This window comes from Pecten maximus, unplaced genomic scaffold (assembly GCF_902652985.1).
Source record: "Pecten maximus unplaced genomic scaffold, xPecMax1.1, whole genome shotgun sequence".
Taxonomy (NCBI): domain Eukaryota; kingdom Metazoa; phylum Mollusca; class Bivalvia; order Pectinida; family Pectinidae; genus Pecten; species Pecten maximus.
In genome coordinates, this window is record NW_022979899.1 from 49,088 (window position 1) to 60,356 (window position 11,269).

Below are 11,269 nucleotides of genomic sequence, written 5' to 3' on the forward strand. Positions count from 1 at the left end.
TAACATAAGTTAATGACACTGTAAGAAGATAAGATACAAATAAGTCGGCCGGGGGGCTTTACAACATTATTTGTATACATATATATAAACATACATCACACATTGTTCATAAGTTGCCAACATCCCACATATTATAATTCTCATAACATAAGTTAATGACACTGTAAGAAGATAAGATACAAATAAGTCGGCCGGGGGGCTTTACAACATTATTTGTATACACATATCACAGTTAATGTTTATAATACACATGTAAAGCTCATTACAGAGTTATATGACACCATTTACAAATATGTCGGCCGGGGGGCTTTACAACAATATTTGTATTTTTGTGAACCAGGCCATCTTCAACCTTTGGTCTGGATGAATTCCATCTCCCATCGCACGAGATGTCCTGCCTCTAGATCTATGTACCCGCATGTCTGTGTGGAAAGGAAGATGCTGGCCTGTGTGGGTTTCATTGAAATTGTGAATGAAGTCATTGTTGATTCGCATAACAAATTTTTCAAATGCTTTCTGATAATCAAAAGTAATATTGTTTATGTGTAAATTTGATTTATGAGGAAAGGTGCTCGCACATTCATACAGGTGTTTAGGGGCAATTGTTCCAATAACAATGCGAGCAGGTGGAGACACTGCAGAAATCAATCTATGAAAATCATTTGTAATTTTTCTATACAGCCGATCTAAAACATGTGGGGGAAGATCGAAAATATTGTCAGGTACATCATTGATTCCAAGGCATATAATACATAATTTAACTGAAAACTGGCTGGTATGATTTGTAATTGAAATGAGAAGAAATCTTGGATCCTGGTACAATATTGCAAAAAAAATTCGGTTTAACAACAGTTTTATTTAGTCCACGAAGACGCGAGTCTCCCAAAATGACTGTAGTCATAACGAGAAAAAAAAATGTCACATGGCATTACATGGCGCGAAAAAAAAACGAAAATGGATCAGCTAACACAAAAATTAAATTAAAAGAGAATCCAAAGCACCGTAAAGTTACCACTTTCCGTCTCGCTGTCCTCAATTTAGATTCTCCACCATGTTGTCACGCTGTGAGAGGGGTGAATTTGGGCCTATGGGGGGGGAAACATAAGGCCAGCTTCAATGTACGTGTCGACCATGTTTATTTTCTTCATTTCTATTCTAAACAACAAAACATAGGCCGGACGGACTAATTCCGGAATCAAGTACAAACTAATAAAATAATAATGAAATGGAACTAAAATATCCGGAAAAAGAGTTATCTACCCTTTGACCGTACATGAAATAGATAGAGATCTCACCGACCAGTATTAGCATAAACATAACAATTGAGATAGAATTTCCATATTTATTTTACATATTTAAGATAGGCCTACTGTATCTGACAAGAGACATGTAATATATATATGTGTAGCGGAACTGGACCGTGTCTATCATCGGCGACCAGGTAGCTCAATCGGTAGAGCATCCGGCTAGTGTTCGGAGGTCCTGGGTTCGAACCCCGGTCTGGCCGTGCATTTTCCCACTCCTATTACATATGTCTCTGATCTGACAAGTAAGATTTTGACAAGTTGATTATTGAGATTTAGATAGCGGTTTCTCATAGCCAGTTTGATCATGTTGTTGTGGGCACGGTTCTGTTTACATAATTTTTTTCGAATTTTCCTGTTTTGAGATCTTTTTGATTTTGATTTCTAAAGATCTAATTTGTTTTCATTATTTTTTTTTTAAACTTTAGATTTTCATTTTTATTTTTATTTTTGCCAGTTGATATTTTTTTCAAAGCTTGATCATTGTTCTTAGTAGAATGTAACTAACATTATGGATTTCTGTTATAGTGATGTTATGATTAGGAATATTTTGTAAATTTTTTCTTAGATTTTTTTTTCTTAAAAAAAAAATTTACATTTGAAACTTGACATTTTCTTTTGAATTTGACATTGACATTTTTTTTTTAAACTTTAGATTTTCATTTTTATTTTTGCCAGTTGATATTTTTTTCAAAACTTGATCATTGTTCTTAGTAGAATGTAACTAACATTAACATTATAGATTTCTGTTTTAGTGATGTTATGATTAGGAATATTTTGTAAATTTTTTCTTTGATTTTTTTTTTCTTAAAAGAAAATTTGCATTTGAAACTTGACATTTTCTTTCGAATTGACATTGACACTTTGACATTGCTGATTGGAACTGCTATATAGGATGACAGATATATGTTTGATGTTATATGTTTTATGTTGAATGTTCCATGTTTATTTGTTTGGTGTATGGTGAGGAAGTAGTCAGTTCATTTAAATTATCTTCTGATCATTTATTTATTCAGAAGTTGATTTAGTTGCGCTGTTGTATATATTTACTATTGATGTATGCTGGTGTTGTGTTATATTTATCTATGTGATTTCCCCCCCCCCCCCCCCCATTGATTTCAGATTTAATTTGATTTCATTTATCATATATTGATATAATAGTTGACTGTTGCATCCAGGCTTTTGACTTTGTAATATTCACCAGGTAAGTGTGTTGTTTACTTGTTTATAACTTGGAATTTACACATTCATAATGGAATTCACTCAGGATCAATTAGGAGTACTTGGTGCTGTCTTCAGATACGGGATTTAATCCAGGTGATGAGGTGAGTGGGGCAACTGTAAAGGAATGGATTAAGACAAAGGCTATTAAAGTGGATCCTGATGTACAGCCGGCACCTGCCCATACTGTGACATTTAATCCTGCGGTGAGGATTTCAGTTTTTTCAGGGGAGGAAAAGGACACTTATGATGTGTGGCAATATGAGGTGGGGTCCTTGCTTGTAAAACATGGAGAGGAAGTGGTGGCCACAGCATAAAGGAGGTCATTGAAGGGTAGAGCCAGCAAGGTAGTGATGAATGTGGGACCTAACGCAAGTGTCAGGGAGATTGTTGCCAAGATGGACAGCATATTTGGAGCAGTTGAGAAAGGGGAAAACTTGTTAGCAAAATTCTTCAGTGCTCGTCAGAAGGAGGGAGAGGATGTGTCTACATGGAGTTGCAGGCTTGAGGATATTATGAATAAGGCAGTACAACAAGGAGATGTCCCAGATCGGAATGCAGAGGGAATGCTACGTACAATGTTCTGGTCTGGGTTGAGACGAGAAATCAAAGATGTTACTGGTCAAAAGTATGATACTGTCAGACCGTTTGATGAGCTGAGAATTGCAGTACACTAAGTAGAATGGGATTTGATGCAGCGGGAAGAGGTGACAACTCCAGGTAAGGTAGCTGATAAGGTCAAACCTGTTGTGCATATGGCTGCAGCTGAAAGAGATGAAGGGACTTATCCAGCAATTGACAACAGATATGGCAGATATGAAGAAAACCCAATAAAAGTCTACAGCAAAGCAGAGTGGAGCTAAAGCAGACAAGGGTAAAGGTTCTCATGGTAAACGGAAGAAAGGGCCACAGTCCTGGTATCAGTCCAATTATACTCATGGCCAGCAGCAGGCGAGCTTTCAGCCACAGCAGCTAAACCCAGTTCAACCACAGCATCTCCAGGCCTAGCAACGAGGCAATCCTCCACCACCACAGTATCGAGGAAATGAGCCCCAATGCTCTGCCCTGGAACCACACCCCTCGCCTGGGCTTAACATTTTTGTTGGCCTAGCTACGCCCCTGGTAATAAAATGTGCTAAAAATAAACTGTGATATTACACTTCATTGAAATATTTCTGATGTTATGTAATTATTGTGTACATATAATATTAAACTCTAATTAAATTTTTATTATTAGCACAGTTGATGGTTCACATTCATATTTAGCACACAGTTATTTGCTGTAACTTATCAATAGTCACTAGTTGATGAATTTAGATTGTCCATTCCTGATTGATAAGTTAGCACAGGGGCCTGGTTCCTCGAATGACACATGTATCTAGATCTCCTAATGCAAAGTTGGCCTCGATGCTTTATGTAAGTTCCTTCTGTCTGAGTTGGTGACTTATTTGCATTTTGTTCACAGAAACCAGTCTCTTGATTACTGTTGAACCAGATGTGATTTCTGAACCTACAGATCTCAGCCAAAGGATGACATATTGGCAGGTATTACACCGAAGTCTCTCTGACCAACCCCATCCCCATTGCTTTGAGTTCTTCCGGGGGCCCGAGTGGTTTATGTGTCTCAGCAACTTATCACTAGCCCTCCAACTCTGGGTCGCGAGTTCGAAACCCACATGGGGCAGTTGCCTGGTACTGACTGTAGACCGATGGTTTTTCTCCGGGTATTTCGGCTTTCCTCCACCTCGTAACCCAGGCTAAACAAGAATCAAATTTCAGATATCCTGTCCACACTTGATGCTCCAGAATAGCATTGTTCCATAGTCTCTTGGCATCAATTGGCTGATTAACCTGTATGTGTAGTTGTCAGGATCTGCATGTTACAGTGGTCTCCATGCAGGTGTTGATGATGATCTGAGCAGGCTTGGGTCTCAGGATTTTTTATATTGCTTGGAATCCCAGCGGCTTTAAATATGCTCATTTCACCTTTGTTATCAATCTTAAAAATAATTATTTTCAGCAGTTAAATCTTTATAACTCAAAAGGTGTGCCAAATACTATATGAAATAATTCTGTTAAAAACAAAGCTTTGCTTGTCTGTGAATGTTTATATTTGTATTTTCAGATAAAATCAGTCATACTGCACTCTCAGATCAAGGGGAATAAATCTGTATTAATTGAGATCATGGACCCCATGTAAGTCAACATTTTCTGACCTGATATTGGGTATGTAGCATACTGGCATGAAGGGCTACAAGATTTGTTCAAATGGATGACCTTGACCTTCATTCAAGGTCACATAGGTCAAATATGCTAAAAAAATTTAAATGACGTCTTGATAACCAAGTGGCCCAGAGACCCGATATTAGGTCTGTAACATTCTTAGGTGAAGGGGTACCAAGTATGTTCAAATGAATGACCTTGACCTTCATTCAAGGTAACAGCTATGGTCAAATATGCTTAAATATTTAATGGATTTGTTCTTGATAACCAAGAAGCCCAGAGACCTGATATTTGGTCTGTAGCATGCTGGGATGAAGGGTTCAAACATGCTTAAAGCTAAGTCAAAGAATTATAACACATCAGGTGACAGTTAGGGCCCATGGGCCTCTTGTAATGGTATTTTGATTGAAACATTTAGGTGTAATGTTGACATATCTGATATTTGTTCCAAACTGTCAGATGACTTAGTTTTACTGTGCAAAATGACCTGGTATTTTCTCAAAATATCACTGGGTGTATATGTAAACATCCAGTATTGCAGCATGAATATGGAGACCTGTCATATCCTTAAAAGGTTATAAACCTGTCAAATGTTGGGTTTTAAATTGTGTAGCAAGTGTGTATCTATAACTTAATTCAGCCATTCCTAATGAATCAAACATTGTCCAGGAATCCATCCCCTTATTTGGCCAAGTCCAATTTAAGAAGCTCTTCCATTTTGTGTACCATCAAAGGATGGATGTACCGTAAGTGCTACATCAAGCCATGGGTGATATACACAATACTGAGAGTGAAATGTCAAGGTTTTAAGGGTGAAAGGTCAAAGCTTGGAGGGTCAATGTCAAGGTTTGAAGAATGAATGGTCAAGGTTTAGAGAGTGAAAGGTCAAAGCCTGGAGGTCAAATGTCAAGGTTTGCAGGGTGAAAGGTCAAGGTTTGGAGGGTGAAAGGTCAAAGCTTGGAGGGTCAAATGTCAAGGTTTGAAGAATGATGGTCAAGGTTTGCAGGGTGAAAGGTCAAAGCTTGGAGGGTCAAATGTCAAGGTTTGAAGAATGAATGGTCAAGGTTTGCAGGGTGAAAGGTCAAGGTTTGGAGAGTGAAAGGTCACAATTTTGAGGGTTAAAGGTCAAAGATCGGAGGGACAAAAGTAAGGGTTTATAATTGCATGGTGACAGGTCAAAGTGTGGAGACTGAAAGGTCAAGGTTTTGAGGGTGAAAGGTCAAGACATGGCGAGTCAAAAGAAAGGGTTTGCTGGGTGAAAGGTCAAGGTGTGGAGAGTCAGATGTCAGAGTTTTGAGGTATATATCAGCAGCAACAGTAATAAGGTGCAGTTCATCTGATATGAACCAAACTTATGCAAAGTATAGCAATACAAAGTGGTTAATTTTTAGCTCACCTGGTCCAACAGACCAAGGCCAGCTTTTGCCATACTGTGGCATCCGTCGACTTGCATGTGGGGTCCATCCATCGACAATTGACTTCTTCTTAACCGCAGATCAGAATTTAACCAAAGGTAGGAAGTATCTCTATATGTGACTGGCATTCAAAGGTTTACAAATGATGGGGCCTGATGGGTGGGGCCAAATGGGTCCATTTGGAAATATTGAACTTATATAAATGTACTTCTTCTCTGGAACTAAGCAATGTACATATGACATTGATATTTCAGTGGTAACAATTTCCTAGTTGGTTGGGATTCAAATTCATACAAATGATAGGGCTGACCCCCAGGGGTAGGGCAAAAGGGAGCAATTTGACTATATTGCTATAAAGGACTTCATGTATTTTTGAAACTGTTGAGATCCCCACCCTCTAACCATATATAGCATTGCTGGGCATCAAGAGATGAACACAATCCTGTCGTAAGAATAGGCCCTGGGGCCTTTCCCCACCCCAAGGGACTTAGTTTCTTTAAACAAAATCATGTTAAGTCTGACTTCGTTTCCGTGTTATATCTTTGAAGCAGTTGAGATCCCCACCCCATAACCATATATATAGCATTGTTAGACATCAACAAATAAAGCTATGAACGAATTGAACATGAACATTATTTTGATGTTTGCTCAAATAAACCTGGTGAACGATACAGGCCCTCTGGACTTCTTGATTTGGTATATCATTAAGATACTTTTGTATCTTTGAAGTATAATAATTGTGTAGGATTAGCACGAGATGAAAAACAAATAAATCTGTTGTTATTACCAAGTAAAACTGGGCCACAATATTGTACAATGATTACATTCATTTTACTTATAATGTTGTAGATTATGTTCTGTCACAAACTTTAAATGAAAATGCCACACCTACAACTGTGTTTCAGATGATAGCCACAGACTTGACACAAATGCAGCAAAAACAGCTCAGCATGTGAGCACAACTGGAGGAGTACAAATGTAAAACACCTGGAACATGTTCATAGACTTCTACAGGTGAGATAATTAGTTCACAGACTTCTACAGGTGAGATAATTAGGTCACAGACTTCTACAGGTGAGATAATTAGGTCACAGACTTCTACAGGTGAGATACTTAGGTCACAGACTTCTACAGGTGAGATAATTAGGTCACAGACTTCTACAGGTGAGATAATTAGGTCACAGACTTCTACAGGTTGGATAATTGGGTCACAGACTCCTACCGGTGAGATACTTAGGTCACAGACTTCTACAGGTGAAATAATTAAGTCACAGACTCCAACAGGTGAGATAATTAGGTTACAGACTTCTACAGCTGAGAAAATTAGGTAAACGATTTCTACAGGTGAGAAAATTAGGTCACAGATTTCTACAGGTGAGAAAATAAGGTAACAGATTTCAACAGGTGAGATAAATAGTTCATCAACTTCTACAGATTTGAAAATTAGGTCAGTCAGAGATAAATATCGGGTAATTTATCATTTTTACCAGTGGAATATCAGAAATTCTCAACTTGATAAAAAAACTTATGCTGATCTTGCTAATATCGTCACTTATATCATCATTAGTAATGATGTAAGAATCTTTAGTCATTTCACACAAAATATAGTCCAAAGCGTATATAACTGCAACAGAATTTAAATTTCTTGACTTTTGAAATGATGGGTACCTATAATATACAGTGAAACCTGACTTTACCGACCACTGACTTTAACAACATCCTGTAACATCTGACCATTATCACCAGAATGGGGAACTATATAAAGGGTACTTTGAAAGCAAATTACATGTATGTGATGTTAATTTGGTATTTAATTCCTGATAAATTTTCAATTGGTTTTGACGTGGCCACTAATCACTCGTAACGTATGTTAAAATGTAAACACAATTGTTGATAAGCCAGATACAATTATATGTGTAATTTAATGATAATCTAATAATATTTGTTTATTTTTGATAGATTGAGTGTAGGATAGAGCTTATGATATATATTCTTGAACGACCTGACCAAGGACCAGCTTGGAGAATTCCAGCTCATGGACACGAAAAGTTTCCTAAAACAGAACATTAATTGTACCACAGTTGCAGTAACAGGCTGAGGACGCCTCCACTCCCCAAAGACTGGGTTCACCAAGAACAACACAAACAATACTTGGACACAGCAAACTTCCTAAAACAGACCAACATTCTACCACAGCTGCTGTCTGTCACAGGTCATGGCTGAAGGTATCTGCCCAAAGACTGGGTTCACTTAATTAGGAATAACACAAACAATACTCGGATAACACCCCTTCAGGTATATGTAGTATGAAGATAAGAACATTGTGACTTAGAGCTAGTCCGAATTATGGCCTCTACAACAAACAGAGGTTTACTGGTGTCACTCTGTCATACACAAAATCTTGTCTAGACTCATAACTATTTAGCATTGTTCAGGTTCAACCAAAGTCTGTATACAAATGTATGACTGTCTTAATTGCGATATATGCATTATTTTAATGGGCAATTTTACTGTACACTGCTACCTTATCAATGTATATTTTGATGCTTGATTATAAGTTTGAATTACATTCTTTATTACTCAAAAATATCAAATTTGTCAAACAACTATCTTGTCATTATTGGATGATCAAAGGGAGATAACTCACTTATCTGTTTCATATTTTCAAGGTGGGTTTATAATCATAATATTCAGTGAATTAGTGTTATTTAAATAATTATTAGATGTTATATAACAAACTCAAAATAACTGATTGGATTTCTCACAATCCATATAGACTGAATCTTGGTTTGTTTTACCCAGTTTTCTACCATAGCTGAATACATGGATACTAATTGAAAGAAATTTTATTTTTTGAAATCGTTGGTAAAACCACTACATGCATATTTTTAATTTACTTTCACAATGATATGTGTGTATTTCATATAAAACTGAGTGAATGGCCAGGATGTTATTGTAAATTATTGTCATTTTCTTAAGTACAACAGGAAAAACAGACTTTTTAAAATGAAATACATTGTATAAAAAGACAATATGATAAGCAGAAGTTGTTTCTGTTTACATCTGACAAAGACAATATGATAAGCAGTAGTTGTCGCTGGCAACATCTGACAAAGACAATATGATAAGCGGAAGTTGTTGCTGGCAACATCTGACAAAGATAATCTGGTAAGCAGAATTTGTCTCTGGTTACATCTGACAAGGCAATCTGGTAAGCGGAAGTTGTTTCTTGTAACATCTGACAGAGAAAATATGGTAGCGAGGAATAGTTTTTATATCTTAGAATTTCTTGTATTTTCAGGCTACAGTGTCCAGTCTACATATGTTTGCATCTTCAAGAGGAGCCTGAACGACAATATGGCAAAAAGCTAGCAAGTCCAAAAGTCAAAGACAAAATGAAGTGAACTGAAAAGATACTAATTATTATAAGGACTGATATATAAAAACTGAAAAAAAAGAAGAAAAAGAAGTAGCTGACTTGTCAAATTAATGTTGATGATATAGAAATAAAATAATGTGTCTTGAAGACTTGGAAGTGTGTGTGAATATATCAATGAAACATTTAATTCTGTGACCATCATATTCATTTGATTATGTTAACAAAAGTTTTGACCATTTGTTTATCATTTTTTTTTAATTTTTGTATAGAGTTCAGAAAACTTCTACTACAATCTGAAAATCTTTGAAACTGAGGTTTAATAATTAATAACTTTGGGTACATATAATTATATGAAGCTGTGTTGCCTTGAAAAGAATCACGATTTAGCTATTTTTGCAGTTTCTTTCAGTATTTGATTCTTGTTGATCTAGTCTGTAGATCTAGACCTTTTTTGATCTTTCTAATTTTCTATCAAACTTTGTACACTTTATTATGACATGTAATTGCACATTTTATTGGCATATTAATTGAGATGTGAATGGAAGTGTAATCATTTTCATGGTTTTTGCTTTTAAGCATCCAACAAGTGTGTGTTTGATTCATAATAAATCATTTTCAATTGAAATATTGTCTTTCTATGTATGTTAAATTCCAAGTTGAAGTCCTCTAATAATCTTTCTCCAGTCATGATTCTGTATGCTGCTGGGATGCAATGGAGGCAGCATTGTCCAATAATTAGATGGTACAGAGGTGATGGCTGGCTAAGGTTGCAGCATACTGGCAGGATGGTCAATAAGGCACTATTGGCCTTGCTGCTGGCATGCTGCTGATTGAGGTTGCAGCATACTGGCAGCATGGTCACTGTAGCACCACTGGCCAGCCTGCAGCATACTGGCAGCATGGTCACTGTAGCACCACTGGCCAGCCTGCAGCATACTGACAGCATGGTCTGCAGCATACTGGCAACATGGTCACTGTAACACCACTGGCCAGCCTGTAGCATACTGGCAGCATAATTTAAATATTTGAAACATGCTGCCAGCATTCTGCTTCCCTTATAATTACTAGGGCAAAATTTTTCAGCATGATGGCAGCATGGGCTGCGCATGCTACCAGCATGCTGCTCGTATGCTGCAAATCTGTAAGGGGAGGGTCGCGGGTTCGATCCCGGCTGGCTGCACACTACTACTCCTTGAACTTTTACACCTTCTTCTCTTATATAAACAAGAGATCCCAGAGGGATCTTGGCGCCCACCATTGAATGATCTTTATAGGTTCCATGTCAGATTGATCTTTTCTCTTTTTTTCCCTTCCTCTTACTAATCTGTATAAATTGAGAAACATCCCTCCAGTGCTTTTTAAACAAGGGAAACTTATATATGAAATTTGAAATAATGGTTGTCTGTCGACAATGTTTTCAGATTGGTCCAAAAATGCAATACAACTGACCAAGGAGAACCTACATATGAAATTTGAGAAAGATCCCTTCAGTACTTCCTCAGAAATAGCGATAACAAACTTTAATGGTCAAAATCCAAGATGGCTGCCTGTCGGCCATCTTGTTTTCCGATCGGTCCCAAAATACAATATGCATAACAAGGCACCAAAGGGAACATGAAATTTGAGAAAGATCCCTTCAGTAATTCCACAGAAATAGCGATAACAAACTTCAATTGTCAAAATCCAAGATGGCTGCCTGTCAGCCATGTTGTTTTCCGATCAATCCC

The 11,269-nt window shown here is 37.2% G+C and overlaps 1 long non-coding RNA gene across 2 annotated transcripts; it reads left to right on the forward strand.

Moving 5' to 3' along the window:
* The first annotated feature begins 2,421 nt into the window (after positions 1–2,421).
* Positions 2,422–10,167, forward strand: LOC117319281. 2 transcript variants are annotated; one of them, XR_004530670.1, is made up of 5 exons: positions 2,422–4,070; positions 4,651–4,721; positions 7,069–7,177; positions 8,123–8,458; positions 9,465–10,167. It is a non-coding gene; the product is annotated as an uncharacterized LOC117319281 (long non-coding RNA). The 2 variants fall into 2 exon arrangements; XR_004530671.1 differs by having other exon boundaries at positions 2,424–4,070; positions 8,123–8,388.
* Positions 10,168–11,269: the final 1,102 nt, after the last annotated feature.